Source organism: Felis catus, chromosome D4, assembly GCF_018350175.1.
Source record: "Felis catus isolate Fca126 chromosome D4, F.catus_Fca126_mat1.0, whole genome shotgun sequence".
NCBI classification, from domain to species: Eukaryota; Metazoa; Chordata; class Mammalia; order Carnivora; family Felidae; genus Felis; species Felis catus.
The window spans coordinates 93036156-93063421 of NC_058380.1; the positions used below are offsets into that span (position 1 = coordinate 93036156).

At 60.1% G+C, this 27266-nt stretch overlaps 1 long non-coding RNA gene and 1 pseudogene across 1 annotated transcript; both read left to right on the forward strand.

Moving 5' to 3' along the window:
- Window positions 1-2627: 2627 nt before the first annotated feature.
- On the forward strand, window positions 2628-5335 carry LOC123381693. Its single transcript, XR_006589022.1, has 3 exons — window positions 2628-3320; window positions 4729-4976; window positions 5282-5335. It is a non-coding gene; the product is annotated as an uncharacterized LOC123381693 (long non-coding RNA).
- Window positions 5336-20516: 15181 nt separating this feature from the next.
- On the forward strand, window positions 20517-24964 carry LOC123381517 (annotated as a pseudogene).
- Window positions 24965-27266: the final 2302 nt, after the last annotated feature.

The following is a 27266-nucleotide window of genomic DNA, read 5'->3' on the forward strand; positions in this document are numbered from 1 at the left end:
GTGAGACCAGGCAGGAGCCAGGAGAGGGCAGAGTGCAGTCTCCTTGAGGTCACGGCCTCCTGCTCAGGCCAGACTCTGGTGTGTGCCGACCCCTAGGTCATCTGGGCCCCAGCTGCCGGGCAGGATCGGGGACAGAGACCACAATGTGGCTCCTGGTAGCTCACAGGTGTCCCTGTGCCCTGTAGCTACACCTGTCCTACCAGCTGGACTCCCTCCTGGTCGCCAGGCAATACCCATGGCCAAAAGGAACAGGCCACTGTCAAGGTCTGGGAAGAATGAGTGGCCAGGCAGAAGGGGAATGCTCGTCCTCGGCTTGGGGGTCCCTGCCGGGCTGGCGGGGGCTCCAGAGGTGGTATTCCAGCTCTCTGCTGACCAGCCCTGTGCCCAGAAACACCTGCCTCCCTTCTCTGGGCCTCACTCTCCTGCTCTGTGAAATGGGTGATGCAGAGAGATCCCTCCCATGGCAGGAACAAGGCGGGTACCGGTGACGGATGGAGCACCCGTACAGGACCCGGATCGCAGACCGCAGTGGGGAAGCGGGGAGGGGACGCCAGTGAGGCCCTGCCCCCAAAGCCATCCAGCCTTTCCATGCAGCCACCAGGGCTTGGCATGGCCCCAGGAGTGGTGGCCGACCAGACTCCTGACACAGGTCCCTGTGGCCTCTTTCTCAGCAGTGGGGACCCAGGGGCGGGGACACCCAGGGTGCAGGGATGTTCGGGGCAGCTCCTCCTTTGGAGGGAAAGAGAACAATGGAGACGTTCTCTGGGGTCCCCCAGGCCAGGAGAAATGGGATGAACGCTCCCCCAGCCCACACAGCTCTTCCCCGTGACTATTTCCCTGGCGGGGGTAGGGGGTCAGCGGGTTATACTGGCTGTAGACAGTGACTCTGCACTTGAATGTGTGAGCCCCCAAATTCACCATATACACTGAAGGGCGGTTTCATTGAAAACTCGGCAGGAACTTGCTTCGGCAACTTGTGAGTCTGACTTCGGAGCCCAGTCCCTGCCAGAGTCCCCAGGGCCGTTCTGTCCTCCCAGTCCCTCTCAGAGACCCCAAGGCTCGCGCTGTCCTCCCATTCACCCCCAGAGACCCCAGGGCCCAGGCTGTCCTCCCATTCCCTCCCGGATACCCCAGGGTCCTGACTGTCCTCCCCGTCCCTCCCGGAGACCCCAGGGCCCGGCTCTCCTCCTGGTCCTTCCCAGAGACATCAGGCGTCAGCTCAGCCTCAGCCTCCACGCTCCCCCGGGCAACCTTGGGCGCTCACGAGCTCTGTCTCTCAGGGTCCGCAAGCACAGCTCCTCACTGCCCCTGTCCCCCCAACCGGCGGGCGACACTGCATCACCGGTGCCGGCCTGGACGTGAGGATCAGCAGCCTGGACGAGAGCATCCGCCGAGCTGGCAGGGGGAACGTCCCTTGGTCCCCTCTCCGAGACCACCGAGGTACAGACCTCACTTGAACAACTCCTCTGACATGAGACCATCTGTGGACCTGCCGGGGAATCGAGCCCTGGGAGCAGGCGACGACCTGCTCTGCTCTACAGAGGACGACACTGAGGCAACATCATCCTCCCAGGCCGGTGCCTTGGAATCCATGCTTGTCTGGGGGCAAATACCAAGCCTGCAAGCCACCTGCACATCTAGGATGCCGTGGCTCTGACGACACTGCCTGATCACGTCCCCTGCACCTGGCAAGCTGCGGTGACCCCCGACTCTTTACCTGACGTCCGGAGCCCCGAGTGAACTGGGCCAGATGCCCTCCCCAGGGTGTTCCTCTCCCTCCTCCCTAGTGTTTTCCCCTCCCAGGCAGCCCACCATCCCTTTCCCTCGAGCCCCCTGCTACCACCGTCCCGCTCCATGGCTCCCATCCAGAACACCCTCATCTCTAAGGCTGGCTTCAGAGGTCACCTCCTCGGGGTCCTGCGAAAGCCCAGGCTTCGGGTCAGAGCGACCCGGGCTCACACTCACAGCGGAGCCTCGTCAGAGTCCTGTGACACACAAGCTCTATGCCAGCTTCTGGGCCCTCGGTGCTCTTTTTGAAGATGGGGTCGGCGGCTCCCACGTCCGGTGGGGGTGTGGGGGATGAAAGCAGGGAGGTGAAGGTGTCTGAAGTGGGGGAGCTTGTGGGGGGAGGGGGTCTCGGGAAGGCACGGGGAGGGGATGGGGAGGAGGGAAAGGCGGCCTGACCTCTCCCTGCCCAGACTGGTGTCCACCTCCCCCTCCCCCTGCTCAGCCAGACGCCCGAATGAATAGTGGAGTGGAGTGTGGGGGCCAGGTCAGCAGGGTGGGGGTCTGTCTCGTTTCCCTCTTGCCCCCGTGTCTCCATACCCACTGCGTCCAGCCGCCCTGCCTGGGTAGAGTGGCCGTGGCCCCAGACCTCAGAGGATATGAGGGTCACTGAACGGGCAGTGGAGATCGGATACGTGCGACCCCAGGGGTCGTGGGCTCCTGCCGCGAGGTGGTCCCGTGCGCGCAGTCCCATGGTCCTGGTGCACCTGCGAGGGATCCACCTACCTCGACCTTTGGTGGGAGCACCTCCCCGCCCACAAGGCTCCCGCGCCACATCCTGCCCGAAGGTGGGAGCCAGGGGCCACTCTAGCCGGACTGGTGAAGCTCCTCCTCCAAGCGCTCATGGAACAGTCGGGAAACTGAGGCTAGGAGAGGCAGGGACTGGCCGGGAACCCACCAGGTGAGCAGAGCCTAGAGGGGCTGGGGGAGGTTTCGGGCTCCTAGGCCAGGGCTTCACTTTCCCATGGGGTTTTTGAGGGAATGAGAGCCTCTAAGATCCTGGAGGACCGCTGAACCCATCCCATGTGGGGTCCTTTCCTCTGGGCATCCCTGAGTGGGCACAGGTCCACGCAATTGCATGGAAACACAGTCCCCCGCCCCCAGTAACTAATCACCCACGTGGGTATCAAAGGATGAGTGGACTCTGGAGTTGACAGGCGGTGGGGGAGAAAAGTGGTGTGGGGCGGGGACATTGTCTCCAGGGAACATGCCCATGAGTGGAGCCATGCCAGGCCGATGGCCAGGGGATCCCCAAGATGCCCCCGTGTGTATCACAGGCACCCCCATTCTAGAGAAGCACCCCACTCAGCTCCCGTGGTTGGAGACCTTCGAGTGCGCAACGTGTTCTCATGCTGTGTCATGATATCTCGAGGCTGTGGTCTCAGGAGAGCCCACAGGGAGAGCCTTTTCCCACTTGCAGACGGTGGGTCCGGTCTCACCCCCGAAGCCTCTGGTCACTTGCCCGGAGGGACTCAAAGGTGACATGGGAGGCCCTGGCTTGGCCGGTCTAGCCTGACACGGCCCTGATCCGACTGGTGAGTTGCACGAGCCTCCCTGTGTCTGTGAATGTGTGTGAGGCTGTGTGTGTTTGTAAGGATGGACGTGGGGGGAAGCCACCCAGAGCAGGAGCAGGCTGATGGGAGGGTCATGTCCACACCCCAGGTCAAGGGTGACTGGGAGGAACAGGGTCAGTTATGTAGGGCTACAGGACACAGGGACACATTCTGGTGCCCGTCCCCGAGCCCGGCCGGCAGCTGGGGTCCAGGTGCCCTAGTGGTCGGCACACACCAGGGTCTGGGCTGAGCAGGAGACAATGACCTCAAGGAGACTCCACTCTGCCCTCTCCTGTGTTCTGTGCCAGGCGCACTCCTTCCTCATCCTCCACGGCCACGTGTGCCCACGAGCCTCATGGGATAGCAGGCACGGGACGTGTCTACACGTGTCTCCCTGATGGCGCCCCTACAAGTAGATGCCACAAGGACCCCACTGTGCAGATGGGGAGACCGGGGGGCCCCAGGAGGCACGGGGTCTGTGCAGGGTCCCAGCACTGGTCAGGAGGAAAACCCAGGTCTGAACCCCACTCTGTGGCCCCAAAGCTGTGGCACCGGCCGCCCCAGGCCTCGCGGGGACGTGTTTGGGCTGTGTTGGTGTCACTGTAGGGACAGGGCATGGCGTGGAGGGGAACCCTTTGCAGCCTGGGAGTGGCTCTTGTAGGATTAGGAAGCCTGGTAAGGGGACCCCAGGAAGTGACCTCACCTCCCTGGTCACAGAGCCCAATTGAACTGAGAACCCGGGTCACCAGGCACCCAGGTTCTGGACACAGCGCCCGATTGGGCTCATTCGTTGGGACACCTTAGCCTAATGAACATGTTCTCCTGTTGTGTGCCCGTGTCCCACGGCTGCCGGCTCAGGGGAGCCCGTGGCCGCGACCCTTCCCGACCCTGGAGACAGTGGGTCAGGTCGTGCACAGGACACCTCAGGTCTCTAGCTCGTAGGGGCCCAAAGGTAACACAGGGAGACCCAGAGACATCCAGTCCAGCCCGACACCACTCTGATCTGACCTGTGCGGCCCCATGTCCCCCCGTGTGTGTGTGTGTGTGTGTGTGTGTGTGTGTGTGCCTGTGTGGATGGAGGGGTCGTGTGTGGAGGGTCCACCCGAGCAGGTGCAGGCTGATGAAGGGGTCAGATGCTTGGTGGGCGGGTCAGGCTCACACTCGGTCAAGGCTGGTTGGGAGGGACAGGGTGTGCTGGGGTGGCCCTCTTGACCCCAATGTTCATCCCGAGCCCTGTAGGTGGATGTCACTGTGTCACAGGCCTAGGGCTGTGCACACTCAGGTCTGTGTCCGATCTGGGAGCCACAGGTGGAGAGGGTGGAAGGACACTGAGGATGGCCGGGCACGGCTGTGATGTCTCCGGGTTGGCCGCGGGTCACTGTCTTTACAGAAATCAACTGATGAAATCGGGAAATGTCTGGCCGAATCCCGATACACCTGCCCTACAGAGTTGTGCGTGTGCCCCGTCGCCCAGGAGGGCTACCCTGGACCGAGGAAGAGAGTGGCTGCAGGGAGGTCTTGGGAAGATAAGCCTGGAGATGTTCTGGGAAGGCCTCCTTCACCGCCCAGTCCCCCACTGGGTCCTGGTTCACGGGTCCTGGGATCAGGACCCGGAGCCCCCGGAGCCAGAGCCCGAGGGTGAGAAGGCTGGGGGTGGGACTTGTGTGTTCATGGGACCAGGGCGGTGCTGGGCCACCCAGGGAGGAGCCCCCGGGGCTGGTGTGGGGCCAGGAGCAGAGATTGAGAGCCCTGGGCTGCGGCCTGCAGGGAGGCAGAGGTCCTGATGTGGGTTCCTGGCCATGGCTTCTCGGGGAGGCTCTCGGGTGAGTTGTGTGTCTGCAAAGGCCCCTGGAGAGGCTGGCGCTGGTGTGAGGTGGGACCATCCCTCTTCTCACCCTGACGCCTTGGAGCCACTGCAACCATCACTCTGTTTCCTTCTCAAGAGTCCGGGGCAGGAGCGGAAGCCGGTGCGGCTCCAGAGCCCGACCCAAGGGCATCGGGGTCCTCGGAGTCTCTGCAGTCAGGGGTGGAGTCTGGGGCGACTCCTGCAGGGGCCTGGGAGCCAGCAAGTGACCTGGGACCTGTGCAGGGACAACAGGCAACTGAGCAGAGTCAGCTGGGTCCTGCTTCTGCTCCCGCTTCTCCTGGTTCCACTGTTCCTGCTTGTGATCCCAACACTGCTCCTGCCATCGCCCTTCTCCCCGCCCCTGCCACTGCCCTTGATCCCACATGGATGTCGGCCAAAAAACAAGGGCTTGAAGACCTATACAGGGTGCTTTTTTTATCTTATTTTATTTTTTGTTTATTATATTTTATTTCAAATTCATTCTCCAATCCCTGACTGCGACCCCCCACCAAAATGTCTCTTCCTCTTCTCCCTTTTCCTTTTACTCTTCGATTTTTTAGCTGTTATGGTATTTGTTCATTAGTTATAATCTATATTCATCTTCAATAAAATGTTTTATTTATTTTACGTTGTGCAATTCCTGAGCACGGGGTACGCTCACAACGCTGTGAACCTCGCCACAGAATTTTGTTGCAGAATATCTCGATCCCCAAGGGTCACCGTGTACCCAGAGCCCTCACTCCCCATTCGTGCCCCCTCCAGCCCCTGGGAACCCCCAGCCTGCTTTCTCTCCGTGTTTCGTTACCTAGTCTGGAGGTTTCCTTCAAGTGGAATCTCACAAGAGATACCTTTGGGTCTGCACCGACTTTTCAGACGGGACAGATTCATTTTTGTACTTTGTGGCTGTTTGAAATAGACTTTTTCTCCATTGACATTGAAATCACAATGGATTAAGGATTAGGTGGGAATATGGAGGCCCCTTCGGTGACAATGGGCACGGTCTCGGGGTGGAGACCCCCGTGCGTGCTGTGACACCACAGCCTGAAGCCAGACAGGACACGGCTGGTCCTCCCGTGGCCCAAACAGAAACCGGGAGATGCAGAAGGTGGGACGGTCACACCACAGAAGGGAGAACATCCCTCACGACCCAGGGCCAGAAAGGTTCACAGGCCTCTGTGCCAAATAATGCGCCAAAGCCAGTGCGTTCCCCGGGATGGAGGCCAGACCCGTCCCAGTCCAAGGGGAGGCGACCCCCACGGGAGCAGGCATCAGAGGTGCGGGTCGTCCCGGGGAGGGACTCGGGCAAGTGAGACCCCAAGGAGGCAGCGATGGTCACCTTCAGACGGGCAGGTTTCTGGTCTAGGGAACGGCAGCCCAGGTGACAACGTGAGGAAGCTGAGGCCCCAGCCGTTCCCCAGCGAGAAGTCCTTGTCCTGCAGGGGACCGGCTGGCCCAGTACTGGGAGAGCCCCCAGAGCCCGGAGTCGGCCCTTCCCCAGCCCCATGTGGGGCCTCAGGCAGGTTGGTCAGCTCTGCTCCCCTGATTCAGTGGGTAGGGGACCTTGGCAGGTGTGGGATCCCCCAGGAGTAGGGACCCCGAGCCCCAGGACGCCAAGATGCACGCCTGCGGGTAGGACAATCCAAAGTCAAGGAGATGGGCTTCCTGACCCAGCTTGTCTTACTAGTGACTCAGGGTGTGCTATGAGCCCCGGTGTCCCCATCTGTGACATGGGGACGTAACGGGCCTTCAGATGGGTTGGCGCATTCCCTGAGACATGAGGTGGAATCGTGGCCTGGTGCCTGGAGGACACAAAGGGCCACCTGGAAGGCTGTCCCAGAGTCCCCCAGGGCACAGGATTCCGGAAGCCCCTCCTTGGCCCCTGCCCACTGTCCCCCTTCTGGGAACACTCAGCGTTGTTTGCGGAGGAGGTGAAGATGATCCAGTAGGTCAGCAGGTCCCACGTGGAGGAAGGTCAGCGCTGGAGGGACAGAAAGACGTGTCCCGTGCCCCCTTCCAGGGCCCGAGCTGTGACGCCCTCTGACCTGACCTGGTGTGGACCCCCCTTCTGTGGTTTCACTCCCTCCCTCCATCCCTCCCTCCTTCCCTCCCTCCTTCCGTAATTCAGCCGGGGATCTCAGGTGCCTGCCGTGTGCCGACCGCCGTGACCTCATCGGTTTGCACGACACAACGGGGTCCCCCACGTGGCATCTTCCTTGGCACGGTCTGAATGTTCCTGGCCGTGTCCCCTCTGGCGAGTCTGGGAGGGAGGCCTCTGCCCACGTTCCCGACAAGGAAGCACGAATCCAGAAGGTCCAGAGGACCTGCCCCAAGTGCCAGTGTGTGGAGCCTGGACAGAGGGTGGTCCCTGAGCAGAGGAGGACTTGAGCTCACGCAGCCCGCAGGAGGAGGAAGAGCACCGGGGCGGCCAGGAGCTCAAGTCCGCTGGGAGACGGTGTCCTACCCGGACCGGCCCTGTCCCAGGGCATTCGGGGTACCTGCACTCCCAGGTGGCAGGCTGGCCCCGGCTGGCAGAAGAGGAGGTGCCCCTGGGACAAGACAGAGCCCTCAGGCAGAGCGGAGGGTCGCCCGTGCTCTCCCAGGGGCAGGTGGACTCGGGTGTCCTGAGGGGGCGTCACCGAGCAGCTGTGCCTTGCCAGCCCCAGTTCCCCAAATCCAAGCACAAGACCCTAACAGCCTCTGCCCCACCGCCCAGAGCAGAAACCGCTTCTGTCCTTGTTCCTTTGTGGATGCGTCCATGCATGCCCTCAGCACCCTGTCTGCTCCCCGCTGTGTGCACGCACCTGGATCCCAGAAGCGAGCCCCGGACCCCACCCAGGAGGTGGTGTGGCCTCTCACCCGCAGCCAGCAAGGGGGAGCGCCGTCCCCATGGCCCTCGTCACCTTAAGAAGACACGTAAGGTGCGCCTGGGTGACGCAGTCAGTTAAGCGTCTGACTTCAGCCAGGTCATGATCTCGCGGTCCGTGAGTTCGAGCCCCGCGTCGGGCTCTGGGCTGATGGCTCAGAGCCTGGACCCTGTTTCCGATTCTGTGTCTCCCTCTCTCTTTGCCCCTCCCCTGTTCATGCTCCGTGTTTCTCTGTCCCAAAAATAAATAAACGTTGGAAAAAAAATTAAAAAAACAAAAAAAAAAGAAGACACGTAAGCCATATTCACCAAGGTTTTTAACCACGGTACACACACACACACGCACACACACACACACACACACACACAGAGCGAAGGTTGAGGGCCCTGGAGGACCCACACACGTATGTCTCCTGCACCTCCCGCCGCCCCTGTGCTTTTGTGGCCTTGCTCTGGTTCTCTCGGATCCTCCTCCCGGCTCCTTTGAAGGTGTCAGGTCTCCGCCCGAGTCCCTGGGTCACCCACTCACCTCTCCTGTTAGGAAGACGTGCAAATGCACACCCTGCATTTCCTCCCATCTTCCTCTCGCCTCCCAGACTTCGGTCGTCAGATTTGGGAGTCGAGAACACCCCTTGTGTCTTCCCTCACCTGTCCTTCCACCCAGCTCTTCCCAGGCCGGCCCCGAGGCGGTCCTCGGGCTGGATTCGTCTCCTGGGAGGTGGGGGTCAGGGGACAGAGGGCAGACGGTGCCGGTGGGGGCAGGAGAGGGCCGTGGCCCACAGGCCAAGTGCTGGCTTGTCTGCCAGGGCCCCCGGGCTGGGTGAGCCCCGTCGGTTCTCCTCTTTCTTCCCGGGAGGCATCCTTGTCCTGAACAGGCACCAGGGAACCTGAGTGAAGAGACCACTTTGCTTTGAGACGAGGGGCGGAGTGGCAAGAGCTGCAGAGGACGTTGGCCTTGGATGGGGAAAGCGAGGCCAGCCACGCACTGCTGTCCCGTTCAGGTCCCCTCTGCCACCTGAGTGCACCTGCAGCCGGAGGGGCTGGTTCCCGGCAGGCTGGCAGCGTCCCACTGGAGTCCCCAGTCCCTCCTCTCTGCCTGAGGCATCTCTCTTCCGGAGACGGGAGTCCGTCACACTTGTCTCTGGGGACCTGTGCTTCCTCACCTTGTCACCTGGGCGGCTGGTTCCCAGAGCAGAAATTTGCCCGTCTGAAGGCGACCAGGGCTGCCTCCCTGGGTTTCACTTGCCCGAGTCCCTCCCCGGGACGCCACGCATCTCTGATGCCTGCTCCCGTGGGGCCGCCTCCCTTGGACTGGGACGGGTCTGGCCTCCATCCCAGGGAACGCACTGGCTTTGGTGCATTATTTGGCCCAGAGGCCTGTGAACCGTTCTGGCCCTGGGTCGTGAGGGATGCTCTCCCCTCTGTGGTGTGACTGTCCAGCCTTCTGCATCTCCCAGTTTGTGATTGGGCCACGGGAGGACCAGCCCTGTCCTGGCTGGCGTCAGACTGTGGCGTCACAGCACGCACAGGGGTCTCTATCTCTGACACGTGCCCTCTTTCACTGACACAGCCTCTTGTATCCTCGTGACATCCCCTCCCCTCCCCGGTGGAAGGCCCGTGTGACCGGTTCTGAGGGAGAGAATATAACGATGGGTGTCGCTTCCAAGGTGGTTCATGAAAGCCTGTGGCGTCTCCGGGTTCCTTTTCTCCCGGGTCCATTCTCTGTCTCTGTGTCAGTGTCTGTGTCTGTGTGTGTGTCTCTCTCTGACGAAGCAAGAGCAGATAATATGAGCTGCTCCAGGACGCCCAGTGCCAAGAACCTGCAGAGGGTCCGGGCTGAGACACAGAAGTCCTGAGACCCCCCAGGCCCAGCCGAATCCTGCCAAGAGCACGTGCCCGGTCGCGGTCTTGAAGGCGGACCCTGCCCCAGTCGAGTCTCAGCTGAGGCTGCAGCCCTGGCCTCCTGGGTGACCGTGGGACTGAGGCTCCCAGCCGAGCCGAGCCGGGAGACTGGTACAGAAAGTGTGAGGTGGTCCAAGGAAGGTGAATGTGTCCCCCAGCACAGACAACAGCCCATCCTCCAGGCTGGGGGCTGGGCCGCCCTCCTCCCTCCCGAGCTCTCTCCGGCCACACTGGCTCCTCCTCAGCTCCTCTCCAGAAAAACCCTCTGTGCCTCCGAGTCTCTGCAGCTTTGCTTGTCCCCACAGCACACTGCTTGCAGACATGTGCGGGACTGACTCCTTTTGTCCTTCTGGGTCCCAGCATCAGGGCCACCGTGGAGGCCTGTGAGACCCACTCAGGGGCCCCTGGCCGCCCTCCTTCACCCTGCTTCATTTCCCGACAGTGTTGGTTTTTCCTTTCACATGGATTCGCTCTTGTGCCTTGACCCACCTCCCCCTCTGGGCTGTGAGCTCCTGGAGGGCTGGGACCTCACGGGACCTCTAACTCCAGCCCCCGGGCCAAACAGTGCCTGCTCAGGGTGAGAGGCACAGGAGCTGAATGCGTCCAGAGAGGATCTCAGAGTCCCTACCTGCCTCTGAGCAGCTCATGCTGTGGACATGCAGACTAATAGTAAGAGGTACATGTTGGGTTGGGGGCAGGGGACGCCCAGATTGAACCCTGAGCGTCCCTTCCCGCTCCAGAGGCTTCACTGAGCACAGTGGACACAGCCTGCCCCCTGGTGGTCAGCACCATCATGACAGTCCCAGGCTTGGAAACCAGAAAACAAAACACAGACTTTGTTTGGATGTAGTCAAGGCAGCAGCCCTCCCTGGCCCTAGGGGGGCACAGGGGCAGGACCAGCGGGCTCCACGGGCGAAGTGAGGACCTCAGAAGCCTCCCTTGTCCCCCGTTCCACCTCTCCCGTCCCGGTGTCCCGTTCATTCCTAAGGCTTCCTCACCCCAGCCAGGGCACTACCTCTGGAAGCCCTTCCTAATGAGGCCCCGGGGCTCCGACAAGGAGGGTCTTGACCTCGGTCCCCACACCAGGGTCCACTGCTCGGCCACGTGCTGCCCACCCAGGTCCTCGGTCCTCCAAGCCCTCAGGCTGCACTCCACTCAGAAGGACCTTGAGGGAGGAGAAAGCATTTTCCCAGTACCAGGAGCATCTTGGGGCAGGGGTGGAGGCCCAGGGCCAGCAGACAAGCCTGTGGGACCCTTGGGACACCACGTCTATGCAGCCCAATTTACACAGGAGTAAGCTGAGGCCTGTCCCTTAGCCCGCTCCCAGTAGGGGGGTTTCTCCTTCTAGCTCCAGGCTGGTGGTGGACACAGGACCCCAAACCCCGTCTTCTCCGGGTGCCCCGGGGAAGTGCCCAGCCCAGGCAGCCCCCTGGGTACCCTGGAACCCCCTGGCCATCAGGCTGGCACGTCCTCCCACCCCACGTATGAGCCCTGGTCGTGCTGCCAGCCCACTGGGGGCCCCTGCCCCGTGGCAGAGCTGCCTCCAATCCCCTTCTTGCCCCGGTGTCACCTCCCCCCTCCAGGGTGTACTCCCTTTGAACCACTGCCGGGTGGTCAGTGTGCGCATGTGTGTCTGTTTGTGTGTGTGTGTGTGTGTGTGTGTGTCTGTGTGTGTGTCTGTGTGTGTGTGTGCGTGTGCTTGCCTGTACGGTCTGGGGACATCCAGATATAACAGCCCCACTTCGTATGGCGTTGATAGGGATCCGACGAGATCTCAGGGGTCTCATTCCCAGGGCGAACCCTAGGGGACGACTGAGTTTGGCCTAGGATGGAGATCCCCACTGCTTGGACTCTGCCCACCTCACGTATCCTGGGCCGGTCCCTGGCCTCAGTCTCCCACCTGGCCCTGAGGTTGGGCGTGGAGTGACGTCAGCGTGCACAGGGCCCAGGCTCTCCTCCTGGGTGGATGGAGAGGAGATGTGCCAGGCACACAGGCCTCCCTAGCAAAGGGCAGCTGGGTCTCGTTACCTCGGCCAGGTGCGGCTGTGTGCCCTCCCCGGGGGACTCCGTGCCACTGATCCCATGTGCGCCCTGCCTCCAGACCGCTGCCCTGTAACCCCAAATCCTGTGAGCCCTCAGATCAGCCTCACCCCAGCCAGTGGGCTGCAGACTTGAGGGCCGGGTGGGTTGGACACGCGGGTACACGAGGGTCGCCGAATGTACCTATACCGTCCCAGCTGTCACAGACCCCACGCTCCCCCCCAGGGTCCAGCTGGGTGCACGGCCGGGGCAGGGGGCCTGGAGGAGACGGTGGACACCAAGTATGGGCAAGGAGAGGATCGGCCTGTCACCTCCCGCCTCCCCCTCCTTCTCTCCACCTCCTCCCACGGTCTTCCTGCCAGGACCCGGGACACAAGGGGAGCCTGTCCCTGGCTGCAGCCCTGGCTGGATCAGAGGGTTGGGAGGGAGGCCAGGAAGGAGGGGGCACATCGGGGGATGTCTGAGTGTTGGGTGTGGTTAGAGTTGCTAGGGACTCCCCAGGGTGCTCACTGACTTCACCCCTTCTTATACATGAACTGTGGCCCCGGGTCAAGGGCACTCAGCTCTGAGTGACCAAGTCCAGCCGTGAACGGGAACGAGGGACTCAGTCTTCACCCTCATGGAGCCCTGCCCTGACCATCACAGGTCTTATGTTGGGGTGGGGCTCCCCCAGCCAGGTGACGCCTGTGCCCCCTGCTCACCTTCCTGAGATGGGAGTCACAGACCCAATTTTCAACGAAGAAAATGAGGCTCTGACACCCACCACGTGAGCTTGTGGGTCACAGGGCTGGGACATGGCCCTATTGTGGGTTTGCCCCCCGGACAATCCGACCCAAAGCCTGAGCTCGCACGGAGCCTGAGGAGGCTCCAAGCCTGGAGATGAGGACGTCCTGGGTGGGGGCCATGGGAGGGGTGGTGGCGGCAGTGGCCTATGAGGGGCTGGGGCTCCGTGGGCTCCCTGGGGGAGGAAGGCCCTAGGGAGGCCGGAGTGGGGTGAGGGGTGCCCACGGGGGAGGGCGTATGGACCAGCTCACGCAGGGCGCCGGATGTCGGGCCAGGAGTCGGGGGTCACTGCAGGTTGGGGAGGGTGGGGATGCTCTGCCTCTGTGGCCCCCAGCTGCTGACCGTGGGGGGGTCGCCGTCCCACCGCTTCGGCTGTGAGCTCGAGGGCGGGGTGGTGTCTGGGCTTCACCATCGTGTGCGGGTGCCTGCACACAGCAGCAGACAGACACGGGTGCTGACGCGTGCGGGGATGAGTGAATGGACACGAGGCTGCGGCTCCCATCTGTCACTGTAAACAGCGGGGCCCGGGTCGTGCGGCTCTGGGACGGTCCCAGTGAGTCAGCGAGATGTGAAGTGTCATTCCTCACCCGGCACAGTTTGAGGGCTGAGAATCCAGCAGGGCACGGGAGGGGTGTGTGCGCATGGAGCTGACCGGAGCGGGTGCCGCTCGAGCCGGGCACGGACGCCAGAAATACGTCGCTTGCGGGTGTTCTCGCCAGCCCTCCCTCTCCGACTGGGGACGTGGTGGCCGCCGGCCTGGAGCGGAGTCCAACAGCCCCCAGGCAAGGGGCAGGGGCAGCACAGAGCTGACGCGGAGGGGCAGGGAGAAGCGCCCGGGGCCTGCAGCCTGCCCGTCTGGACACGCGTGTGGGCTAAGCAGGTGACCTCTAGCCGGTCAGTCCCTGGAGCCACGACACCGGGGCGTCCGAGGGCGATGCCGTGGAAAGCCAAGCACCCTGTTCCCAGTTTGATGCCGACTCAAACGCCCAGGACCCACCTGGGAGCCAGGGGAGGTGGAGGTCAGCGGTGGGAATATGGGGTGTCTCCGGGCCCATCACTGTTCTCTTTCTCGTTTCTAATATCCTGTAGGAAATATGCCAGTAACTGGAACAAGGTATCACACACGATGTCTGCATAACACCCTGTTCTAGATTTTCTGAAACAAGATCTTCTACAATTAGGGTCATGGCAGACGCTGGACCCCGGCCAGCACCCCAGTGGGCGACACCGTGCCTGGCGTGCAGGGTCTGGGGCGGCAGGGCTGCCTGGCAGGGGCGGGGATGTTGGGGGACGCACATCTCCCCCGGAAACCTGCTGTGTTTCTTGGGTCTCAGCCCTCCCCACAGTGTCTACATTTTGTATTCCGCCTCAAACTGGCCCAACCTTTCGTTCCAGAATTTCACATGGCCAGTAACAGCCGGGACAGAGGAGTGAGCGCACAGGTGTTTCCTCCAGCTGCCTTGGGCCAGTGCCCGCCTTTCCTGGCTTGTTTCCCAACTGTCCCTGAGGGCCTGAGGTGGAACCACATCGCTCACCCAGTCTGGGGACAGTGTGGGCTCTCAGCCGGGCTGGAGGGTAGCAGGAGGCAAGGGGTGGGGACGCCAGAGGCAGAGGTGGGGACACTGGGGCAGGACTGGGGCCTTCCAACCAGGGCAGGGGAGGAGACGCAACCTGGCGCAGGGGAAGGGAGGCTCGGGCTCAGCTCGTGGGCCTCTGTCCTCACTTAGCCGTGTCCCGGGACCCAGCCAGGAGAGCGCGCACCCCGCCCCGGAGACTCCGCCCCTCCTCGTCCAGCATGGTGCACATCCGTGGGGGTGTTGGAAGGGTTCCTCCTGTTGCTGTGGGGCCTCGTCGTGCGCACTCGGTGTGCGCAACCTGTTGCAGGGCGACCCGTGTCCGCCCACAGTTTGCAGCCCTTGCACGGGGCTCAGCCGGTGCCCAGAGTCCACTTAGGACTTTCCGGTGCTGGGGCAGGTTGGGTGCCCTTTGACTGCCCAGCCGCCCCGGGGGACCGGGGATCCTTTGCCTGTCCCCGGGCCTTTGTCTTGCACTGTCCTTGTTTGTGTATGAAGGGACCGGCTGGAGACCTCCGTCCCTCCATGGAGGATCGGGGACCCCCGTCATCCAGCAGGTGAGAGGGCGGATCCTCGGCACCAAGGGGGGCACCGTCCACCACCACTGCCCTCGACCCCCTCGGGGCGCCTGGAGGCAGGGGCACACCTGAGGTCATTTTTCCTGTAATGACCTGGTAGCAGGTGCCCAGCTGTAGCTAGGGAGGCTGTGTGGGGCCTTTTCTATACACAGAATAACGCAGATGTGCTGGTTTCCGGAGGCTCCTTTAATGCAGCTGATGTTGTCAAGGTTCACCATGAGTGCGGCATGGACCGGGAGTTCAGTCGGGCTCAAGCCTAATAATGTTCTTCAAATCATTTTTATGGTGTAGATAGGCCGTGTTCTGTATCCACTCAGCAGTCGATGGACACTGGGGGTGTTTCTACCTTTGGGCAACTGTGAGTGGCAATGCTGTGAATGTTCACGGTCAGGCTTTTCACAGGTTTTCATCCCTGGATCATACGGATACTCCGTGTTTACGTTTTGAAAAATGGCCAGACTGTCTCCCAAAGGGCTACATCACTTTATATTTCTGCCAGCAAAGGAGGAGGACCCCAACGTCTACGCATCCTTGCCAACACTTCTTAATATCTATCTTTTTAATGACAGCCGTCCTGGTGGATGTGAACTTGTATCTCATTGTGGCCTTGATTGGATTTCCATCCTAAAGAACGATGTGGAACATTGTTGGTCACTTGTTTATCGTTTCTCGAGAAATGTCTCCTCAGCTACATTTCCCATTTTTTTAAATTTTTTTTTTAAAGTTTATTTATTATTGAGAGAGACAGAATGTGAGTGGGTTAAGGGCAGAGAGAGAGGGAGACACAGAAGCAGAAGCAGGCTCCAGGCTCTGAGCGGTCAGCACAGAGCCCGACGCGGGGCTCGAACTCACGAGCTGTGAGATCACGAACTGGGCCGAAGTTGGACGCTCAACCGACTGAGCCACCCAGGCGCTCCTGCATTTCCCATTTTTAAATTGGATGCGCAGTTTCTTCCTATTGAGTTGTAAGATTTAATATGCATTCCACATGCAAGTCTCTTAGGATATATGTCCTTAGCCGATTCATTGTCCCATTCAGTAGGGTGCCTTCTAGCTTTCGTGATGCTGTCTTTCAGTTCACCTACTTGTAGTGTTTCTTTTTCAGAGAGAGAGAGAAAGAGTGCAAGTGGGGGAGGGGCAGAGAGAGAGGGAGACAGGGAATCCGAAGCAGCTCCAGCTCTGAGTCATCAGCACAGAGCCCGATGCGGGGCTTGAACCCACGAACTGTGAGATCATGAGCTGAGCTCAAGTCGGCCGCTTAACCGACTGGGCCCCCCGGGCGCCCCTGATTTTGTTTCACTGATGTGTGGCATTCAGTCAGTTCCGTATATACCTCGATGATTGGGTAGCTGTGTGTATGGCCGAGTGGTCACACAGCAGGTCCTGTTAACGTCCATCTGCACACGTGGTTGCACATGTTTTCTTGTTACAGAGACTTTTCACATTTACCCCTTGGCAGTTTCCACACGTGCAATGCGGTATTAACTATAGTGACCACGCTGCACATCACATCCCTAGACTTATTTATTTTATCACCGGCAGATTGTACCTTTCGACCACCTTCCCCGGTTCGCTCATCCCTTAGCCCCTGCCTCTGGCAACCGGCGGTGTGATCGCTCTATCTGTGAGTTCTTTGAGCTCTGTTTTTAAGATCCCACTTTCAAAGGAGATATGATATTTGTTTTTCTCTGTCGGACTTATTTCACTTAGCATAATATCCTCATCTGTGTTGTCACAAATGGATTTCCTCCTTGTTTATGACTGACTAGTATTCTGTGATATGTACGTGTCTGTGTGCGCACACTCCCACATCTTCTTTTTCCGTCCATCCACGTGGACGCTTGGGTTCCTTCCACGTCTTGACTCTGTAAGTAATGTTGGGGGTCGGGGGTAAGATATCTTTTGGTGTGAGTGTTTCGTTTTCTTCCTGTAAATACCCGAAAGTGGAATTGTCATGCTACGTGGTGTTTCTTTTTTCGATGTCTTGAGGAGCTTCCATGCATCGGCTGCACCAGTTTACTGTCTCGTACAATTTCTTTCTTGGTACTGTGTTTGTATCCTGCAGCCTTGCTGAACTATTTTATTACCTCTGGAAGCTTTTCTGTGTATTCTGTACGATTTCCCATGTACACAGTCATGTTATTTGCAACTAGAGACGTCTTTCCTTCATTCCCTCCGACCTAGATGTCTGTTATCCCCCTTTCTTGCCTCGTCGACACGGCCGAGACCTCTAGGACAGCGTGGGCTGCTGCCGGGGGCTTGGGCTTCGTCCGTCTGGCTCCTGAACTCAGGGACAAGGCTTCCAGTCTTTTCTCCGTTCAGGGTGACAGGAGCTGCGGCTTGTTCGCAGGTGGCCTGTAGGAGCGCTCAGGAAGTTCCCTTTTGTTTCCGCTTTGAGCGTTCGTATCACGAAATGGTGTTGGATTCTGTCACGCGTTTTCTGTACTCAGTGGCGATCGGATTTGACAGCAGCTTGAAAACCACGAAGTCGTGTCGCTTTCCCTCTTCTTCTGTCTTTCTCCCTCACACAAACACACAGAACTTCTCTGGAAGCTCATCAGGATCCGGATGGGAGCTCTTTGGTCTTGGTTAGCCTCGTTCGGGCCACTGTGTGCCTGGGGGTGGGTCCGTTCAGAGGGCACCCCCCACCAGGGACAACTAGAAATCAAAATAGGAATGATAATCTTCCAGGTGGTGGCTGCCTCTGGCATGCGTATGCCATAATTTCCTCTTCTCTGTCCCGACTGTAGAGTGAGAATATTTAGTATTAAAGGAGACGACTATACAGGAAACAGAGCATGTCAAGCATGTGTCCTAACGGGTAATGACCAGGAGGCAAAATCCCCTGCTCGCCCGAGACGCATGTCAGAGGGAATACAGCATCTTCTGTACTGACTTCCTTTCTGGAAGTCCACGTTCCGAAAAGACCATTTCTGGCTTGTTTTCTGAGGCCTCGCGTCGGGAGGCCCGCTTTTCTCTTCCGGGAGTCTGGGTGCTGACGGTGTGTCTGGCCGGTCTCACGAGCGGCAGGTTGAGCCCACACTGTGGCCTCTTCCAGGTAAGAGGGCTTGGGGGGTCACCTGTGTCCTCAGCCAGGAAAGCAGGAAAGCATCAGCCACGCACTTCTCGGCATTCCCAGGAGGTGCCCGCCGAGCCCAGTACGCAGCACGAGGCCTGGACCGGGGAGGCACTTTGCACGCTACGTGGCGCTCGGTCTCTAAGGCCCGCAAGTGACAGAGACTCTTAAAGTGGGAACGGGAAGGCAGTTTAGCGCTGTGGTAGTTGAGGTTCTCCAGGTTAAGCTCCAAATAAAGACAGTGAGAAAGACATCCTCCCTCCTAACGTAGCACAGCTGTCCCACGTACAGTTCAAACCATACGAATTCTCTCTCCGAGGAGGATGCTGAGCTCTCAGGGGACGTCCACGCTTGTCTTTGATATCCCGTGACTTACATCCTATGATGTGAAGTGAGCCGTTATTAATGCATCTTATGTTACACGATAAGAAGACAAGGAAGGGAAGAAAAGAAAGGTATTTGATGTTCACGCATACGGTCTACAGGTGAGGAAGACGCCCTGGGGTGGATCCTCAGGCTGGGGCTTCTCTGCGCGGCGCTGGAACGTTTTCTGGTTTTGCAAAGGCAGGTGGGAAGGCGCTCACGTGGCCAATTTTCGTCCTCTTGCGGCACCAGTGCCGGCTCAACCCCCGGCTCCAAAGCTCGCACCGCCTTCAGGGCCAGCTCTTTGGTACCGAATCCGGAGTTAGAGCCCTCTCCGGCACAAACCCAGCAGCAGACAGAGCGGCAGCTACGGAGTGCGGGCCGGCTCTCTCACCTGATCCAGTGTCAAGTCCAGAGCCATTGTTCTAACATCAGCTCACGTGAGAGCCCGGGAACCACAGCCAGCTCCAGCACCGGCTCCAGGACCAGCGGAAGGGCTGGAACCAGCACAGGCACCCGCGGTATCACCGGCTGCAGAGACAGAGGCAGCTCTGTCGTCAACCGACTTGCCAGGTCCGGCACCAGCCAGCTCTGGAGTCTGGGTCGGACCGACGTACATTCCAGAGCAACGGACAAGGCAGGAGTGAACTAGACCTAGTCCTCATCGCTTCCGGCAGCACGACTAGAGCTACAGGCATCTCTAGGGCTGGAACCATCTCCAGAGCCAGCATCAGCACCGGAAGTGGCCTCAGCGCCAGATCCCGCCCTAGAGCCAGCTCCGGCACTGGCTCAAGAGCTTGAGAGACCTGCAGAGCCAGCCAGCTCCCGTTGAAGCTCCAGACCCAGAGTCAGTCTGAGCCCCGGCCTCTGCGTCTGAGCCACTGGCACAGCTGGTTCTGTCACCAGCTCAGAACAAGAGCCAGAACCGGCTCCAGAGCCCGAGGTCAAGCCACTTGCCAGCTCGAGTCAACTCTAGGTCCGGCACTGACTCAACTGCCGAGATCGAGGCCACTCCAGCTTTAGCTCCGGTGCCAGGTCCAAGGTCAGGGTCGGTGTTCTCCCACCAGCCAGCCCTGACTCGATGCCTGCTGTAGCGCTGCCTCCAGAGATGGCGGCCGCTCTCTTGCGAACTCCTGTGTCAGTCCCGGTGGTCGCTCCAGTGCCCACGTTAGAGTGAGAAGCTGCTCGAGCCCCATGTAGAGCCAGTGCCAAGTTGCAAGGAAGAGCCAGCTCCAGCATCGGCTCCAGCATCGACTCCAGCATCGGCTCCAGAACTAGAGTCAGGACCGACTTCAGGGTCAGAGCCTGCGACAGCAACAGTTCTCATACCGGGTCTGGAGCAGAAGCCCCCGCAAGGGCCAGCTGCTGCGTTGACTCCAAAGCGAAAGCTGCCTTGGGCACCAGTGGTAGACGCAGAGCCGATGCCACCTCCGGGCAAAGAACCAGCTCTGGCACCGACATCCCAGAGACGTCCTGCTCTGGCACTGGCTCCATCACCGCCTCCTGTGCCGGAGCCTGTGTCCGCTCCAGCGCCGGCTCTGGAGACGGCGTCCGCCTGGACACTGGTTCCGCAAGTGGAGCCAATGCCGGGGCTCCGACCAGCGACCCCGCCGGTTTCGCCACCAGCCGGAGGGCCACATCCAGGACCGGCGATGCAAGCAGGGCCCCCGGCACCGGGTCCAGCATAGCAGCCGCGAGGAGAGCCAGCTCCGAACCAAAGCAGCTCCAGCACCATGGACAGCTCCCGCAGTGGTTCCAGAATTGGATCCCCCCGGGGACTCTGACACCAGCTGTGTCGCTCGCACTGGCTGCAAGGCCAGCTGCAGTTCCAGGGCCAAAGCTGAAGCCGCTTCAGCACCCACTCGGGAGCCAGAGCCAGAGTCTACAGCAGAAGCTCTAGCTTCAGCTCCAGAGCTATATCCGGCTGCAGAAGCAGGTCTGGGTCCTCTCTGGAGGTGCCTGCGGTTCTAGCACCTTCCCTAGAGCTGGAGCCAGGTCCAGCACCGCCTCTTGCCCCAGCTGCAGAGCTGGGGCCAGCTCCAGCTTCAGCCCTGGGGCCAGTTCCGGGATTAGAGCCCCCGTTCGAGCCAGAGCGGGAACTACCCATACGAGTGTCCGCGCCTTCCTCAACCGCCACCGTCGTGGGGGCCGGTATGGGGCCGGGGACAGGACGGTCCCTGCTAGGCCGGTCACCCCAGGTACCCTGGTCACTCCACTCAGAGCTCGCCTGCCCGATCCCTCCTGGAGATCATAGTCTCTGGGGCTCTGCACCCCCGTTTTCCCAAGCAAGGCTCTCAGTGGCCCAGGAGACCGTGGAGGCTGAAAGCCGAGGCTTATACCTGACAAATGATATAAAATTTGACCCAGAAACTCCACTTGACGGCTTGTGTCCTGAAAAAGGAGAGATTTATGGACAAGGTTGATCCCTTGAGGAAGCTGGGAGTGAAAACTCAGAAACGGCCCACGTTCCAGGGCCTGGGCGATTTGGAAATTCTGATGTGGGGACACAGGATGCAGAGGAAGAGACTTGAGTGGCCAGCACCCAGCCCCGGGGAAAGCTGGTTCGGGAAGAGCACACACCCCACGCCCGCCTCACCCCACACGCTGCACCAGAGTTTCTCGCTGGTCCTGGTATGAGCCGTGCTGGGGGAGGGTCCGCGCCTGCGGCCGTGGATGGGGGCTGCGCTCTGTTGTCTCAGAGAGGGGTGCCGGTCACACTTCTCGCTGGGGATCCGCTGGGGCCTCTGCTTCCTCACGTTGTCACCTGGGCTGCCAGTCCCCAGACCAGAAACCTGTCCGTCTGAAGGTGACCACCGCTGCCTCCCTTGGGTTTCACTTGCCCGAGTCCCTCCTCAGGACGACCCGCATCTCTGACGCCTGCTCCCATGGACTGGGACATGTCTGGTCTCCATCTTCCTGCAGACTCACTCCCATCATGTTGTTTTACCTCAGGATGGTTTACCCCCAGCTCAAGGTGCTAACACCTTCGTCACTAACTTGCTGAACACCTCCCCAAACTCACCATACACACTAAAAGGCGGTTTCACTGAAAACTCGGCGGGAACTTGCTTCGGCAGCTTCTGAGTCTGAATTTGGAGCCCACCAATTATTCTCCGTCCTTTCTCTCTCCACCAAAGAATGCCCAAGGGGCGCCTCCTCCTTCCTGGAGGACGGCCCCTGCCCCCTCGCCGGCAAATCCCAGCTCCCACGCTGAGGTCCAGCAGGGTCCAGTGTTCGCTAAGGGCTGTGAGTGATTTGCACGAGTCTGAGTTTTGATTTCCATGTCATTTGTTTCTTGCACATGTGAAGGCCTTCTGGAAGGAGGGTCAGCCCTGTGGGTCCCTGATGGGGTACAGGCTGGGTGGGTGGGGTGGGGTCCCGGGTGGGGGTGGTGATGCACCAGGGCCCTCCGTGTGTTCACTGTCATGCTACTGACACAGGGTGGCTCACTTGTGCTGCAGTAGGAAAGATGTCCTTGTCCTCACCCCTTGGCTGGCCCCCATCATCTGGGAAGGGACTTTCAACATTGACATCCTGAATGAGCAGTTCCGGCTCCGGAACACCACCACCGGACTAACGGTGTTTGCGATCAAAAAGTAAGTAGGTGACGGGGCGCCTGGGTGGCCCAGTCTTTTCAGCATCGGCCTCAGCTCAGGGCAGAATCTCGCGGTCCGTGAGTTCAAGCCCGACCACATCGGGCTCTGTGCCGACAGTTCAGAGGCTGAGCCTGCTCGGGATTCGGTGTCTCTGTCTCTCTCTCTGCCCCTCCTCTGCTCATGCTCTGTCTCTCTCTGTGTCTCAAAAATAAATAAACATTTAAAAAAAAAAGTAAGTAGATGGGATGATAGAGGGTGGGGACCGGGATGCAGGAGAGACCGAGGACATCAGGTCTGGCTGTGTGTTCAGCACACGGCAGGTGGGGACCCAGCCTGTCCTCCTAGGGGTTAATGTGAAGGTCCACGTGTTCAGCAGTCTTCTCGGGCTTAGTGAGTGGACACCACCTGGCTCTCTTTCCGAAGGCTGCACGTCACCCAGGAAGGCAGCTCCAGACCCACCAATGACCCCAGGTTGCTCCTCTGCTGAGTCAAGGAAGGAGCAGAGCACCCCAACATCCAGGTGGCAGGGGAGCCCTCCTCCGGCCACAGTAGCAGAAGGGAGGAGGCTGTGTGCTTCCTTGGACGGGTAGGAAGCCAGTGCCTGTGGAGCTGGGCTCCTGTGTGCTCCCTTATGGGTGACGGTCATGGAGGGGGGACAGCCAGGTCAGGCACAGCACTCGGTGCCAGACCCCAGGCTCCTGTGAGGGAGCTGACCAGTGAGGCTCTGGGACCCCAGGGACAGGTGACTTCCGCTGAATGAGCTGGGCAGCCGCAGGTAAGTGGCGTGGTCTCTCTGAGCCTCTGGAAAGTGGGGTTGACGACAGGATCCTCTCTCGGGATCGCCATGAGGAAGTGAAAGCTCGTAGGTGCTGGGCCCGCGTGTGGACAGGTGGGGCTTCCTCCCTCTGCAGAGTTCACCCGAGACCTCAGAGAATGGCCCTGAGGCCTTTGCAACCTCTTTCCCGGGTCTTGGCCCCAAGTGCAGGGAGTAAGAAGGGCACAGGGTCGCCTCAGAATCCTACTCCAGTCGCTGGAGACAAGTGGCTGAAATCACCAACCAGAAGCTTCACTGCCCAGGGTCCTCGGCCAGTGCCAGTAGCTCTGACGCAGCACTGCCTGCTGCGCATGCGCTGGCTGTCCGCGTGTGTCCCCTCTGGGCTCCGAGTGCAGTCCCCAGGGGGTGGGCATGTGGTGGGCATGTCCTCAGAGGAAACCAGACTCCCCGAGTCGAGCTGTGAACCCACGATCACATCGGCTGGGTCTGGACTGCCCCTGGTGACCTGACTGGTGGCTGGGCAGGGGTGTGTGTGTGTGAGTGTGTGTGGGTGTGTGTGTGTGTTTGTGTGTGTGTGTGTGTGTGTGTGTGTGCATGTCCCCTATTGAAACGGAGTGCCCACCTTCCCTGTGGGAGGGGTTTCTGGGCCAAGCACCGGGAAGTAGCCTTAGGGCCTGCTCAAAAAACTGTCACCGAGGGGCTCACCGCACTTGCCCGATGATGGGGGAGCTGCTGTGTGCAGGGTGGGGAGCAGTGAGCCCCCTCAAAGAGGGACCAGCCATGGGAGGCGGTTGGAGAAGACTTCCAACCTCTTGGGGTTGGGGAGATACAGACCTGGACCCGGAAACTTACATGCTCGGTTCAGTGCTGGGGCCCGAGCAAGCCCCCTCTTCCTTCAGGAGCCCTCTTTAGCCTCCCCTTGCCACATGCTGGGCCTGAGTCCTGATCTGGGGGAGATGGGGGGGTGACACCTTCTCGGAATACCCACCGTTGACTGAGGGCCCAGTAGCCTTCAAGGGAGGGCCCTGCAGGGGCAAACACAGTCCTGGGGGGCCAGGGACCGACCACTGAGCCAAGAGGTGCAGGTGGGCGGCCCTGCAGTTTCTCCGAAGTCTGCGAGGGCACGTTGACCAGAGCTGTGCCCGAAGGGTCTCGACTCCCTCACAGCAGGTGGGAACCTTCAGGGGATTTGCCAGGGGCGGGTCCTGCGGGTGGAGGGGGTCTGCCAGGGGAGCTCGGCACGGGGGTGCGCTGCTGGCTCCAGCATGCTGACTCATGGCTGCAGGGGTTACCAGCCTCCTCCGCCTCAGGCTCGCTCCCCTTTGTAAGATGGGGCGCTGATGGTCCCCCATCCCCCAGGGCAGAGGGTAGGGAGGCGCCGCGGGCAGACTCGCGTAGGACAGGCCAGGACAGCGGCTGTTCCTTAAGCAGCCCAGGGTCTGCCTCCTCAATAATGCGCACAGGTCCGCGGCCCCCGGCTTTGGGCTCCTGCCGCCAGCCTCTGGCAGCGACCCTCCTCCTGCCCTGTCCCCTGTCCCTGTAGATACGTGGCCTTCCTGGAGCTGTTCCTGCAGACGGCAGAGAAGCACTTCATGGTGGGACACAAGGTCACCTACTACGTGTTCACCGACCGGCCGGGGGATGTGCCCCGCGTGCCCCTCGGGGAAGGGAGGCAGGTGGTGGTCCTGGAGGTCCGGAGCTACTTGCGCTGGCAGGACGTGTGCATGCTCCGCATGGAGATGATCAGCAACTATTCCCGGAGGCGCTTCCTCCACGAGGTGGCCTATCTGGTGTGCGTGGACGTGGACATGAGGTTCCGCGACCACGTGGGCGTGGAGATCCTGTCCCCGCTCTTCGGCACCCTGCACCCCGGCTTCTACGGGGTGGCCCGCGAGGACTTCACCTACGAGCGCCGGCCGCAGTCCCAGGCGCACGTCCCCAGGGACGAGGGCGAGTTTTACTACGCGGGAGGCTTTTTCGGGGGGTCGGTGGCAAGGTTCTGCGGCTCACATCGGCCTGTCACCAGGCCATGGTGGTCGACCGGGCGCACGGCATCGAGGCCGTGTGGCACGACGAGAGCCACCTGAACAGGTACCTGCTGGACCACAAGCCCACCAAGGTGCTGTCCCCCGAGTACCTGTGGGACGAACAACGGCTGGGCTGGCCCGCCGTCATGAAGAAGCTGAGGTATGTGACCATGCCCTAGAGTCACCGGGTCATCCGGGACTGATGACGGGCTGGCCTAGTGTCCGTCAGGGGTGCCACCCTGACCCCAGCCGTCAGAGCACATGGCCTGTCGCTGCTCCCTTTCTCTGTCTGGTCGCGGGACATGGCCGAGGCCCGGCGCCGCCCGCATCGGGCACGGGCACAGTTAGGCCTGACCGGGGGCCTGCCGGGGGACACGGCTCCAGCAAGACCCCTTGCTCTTCAGGTTCCTGGTCAGCGTTGAAAGGTCGCTTGCAGCCGCGGGCAGGACATGAAGGTGAGGCCGGATCAGGACCCCCTTGGCTGGCGCCTGGCTTCCCGGCAGCCTGGGCACAGCCCGCCGCCCGCTGGGGCAGGACTGCCCCCCCACCCCCTGGCCTCCCTCAGTCCCTGCGGTGTTGTGGGTGTCGCGCTTGCCCTGTCACTGCCACTAAAATGTTTCTGGCGGATGACGGGTATTGCGGCTTGTCCCGCAAACATGCCTTGTGCGCTTCCTCGAGGCCCCGGCCAGGGTGAGTGCTGCAGTCTCTCCGCCTTGCGTCTCCCTTCTCACATCAAGCACAGGGCGGTCCGTGTTGCCACTGCTATTTCTCCGTGACGTTGGCCAACTGTTACAATTTCCATGTCACTTGCTGCTATAAACACCTCCAATTTTATGTTGGATGCTTTTCTATTTATTGTTTTATTTTTGTAAGGTTTATTTATTTTTGAGAGAGAGAGAGAGACCATGAGCTAGTGCGGAGGGGCAGAGACAGAGGGAGACACAGCATCCGAAGCAGGCTCCAGGCTCCGAGCCGTCAGCACAGAGCCCGACGCGGGGCTCGAACCCACGAACCGTGAGCCGAAGTTGGACGCTCAACCGACTGAGCCCCCCAGGCGCCCCTATAACCTTGATAATGTTAACCATGTTCAGGTGTACAATTCAGTGGCAATAGGTACATTCACTGTTCTGCAACCGTCCCCTCCATCCATCTTCACGACTTTTTCATCACCCCAAACTCTGTGTCTGCCCACTAGACCCTAACCCTCCCACACCCATTCCCCTCCCCAGACCCGGCACCCACTGCTCCTCCCACCCCTCTGAATCTGGCTGTTCTCGGTCCGTCATGAGCGGGGTCCTCCAATATCGGTGCTTTAGGGACTGGCTTATTTCCCGTAGCACAGTGGCCTCAAGGTCGGTCCCCGTGAGCCTGGACCTGACCCACTTTTCCCCCAGAGGAGTTGCTCAGCTCTGTCTTGTCTAACCTGAGCCTCCTCAGTCCCCTGTGCTCCCCTCATCTTCCTCCTCAGCCTGAAGGACCCCAGGGCCCCGTCCCTTGGGCCTCACCTATCCCACCCCATCTGAACCGAACCATTCAGTCCAGATGCCTGGGGGCCTCGGGCCTCCCCTGCCCACCCGTCCGTGTCAGGTATCTGCTCCTCCCGAAGGTGTCCCCATGTCAGGAGAGAAACACTAGGTCCAGACCCTTGGTGTCATCTGTGACTTCTTGCTGGCCACCAACTCTCCCAGTGGTGAGGTGGCTACCAGAGGGCACTAAATGTTCAAAACATTTCAAGGCATATGTTAGTCTCGGCTGCCTAAGGCAATGGCTGAACTGGGCAGAACAACTGGAAGAAAGGCCGAGTGGTGAGGAGCTTTAGGGAATAAGGACCTAGAACCTCTGGCCCATTATTCCTGAGCCTCTAGGACGCTTGCGTGCATGGGCTGGGTGCATGTTCAAGAAAGACCTGAGAAGGGCCCCGGCTCTCCCCTCTGGTGACTGTCAGACTCTGCAATTAGGAAGGAAAGGTCAAGGCAGAGTTGTAAACAGCCTGGGTGGCGTGGAAGGTGTATCCTGATCTTTGCAGACCATCTCCTCCCCATCTGTAACTACTGGAGGTTGTTTTCTTCTTTTGGGGGGGGCGGTGGTTCCAGGTGTTTAAGGAAATGTCTGCCCAATGAGCACCACATTCACAGAACAGACACTTCGGTGAGCACACACGACAAGGAATACAGATTTTACACAATTAGTTCAGAAAAGTCACTACAGTAGCAACTACTGCGAGCTGTGCCAGTAAACCCTGGAGGGGAAGACTGATATTTGAGTTGTACATTATACTATTCAAAATGTCAATTTTCAACAAAAAACATTTAAAACTTTTTTAATGTTTATTTGAGAGACAGAGAGACAGAGACAGAGACAGAGCACAAGTAAGGAGGGGCAGAGAGAGAGGGAGACACAGAATCCAAAGCAGGCTCCAGGCTCCAGCTGTCAGCACAGAGCCCGACATGGGGCCCGAAGCCACAAACCATGAGATCATGACCTGAGCTGAAGTCAGACGCTTAA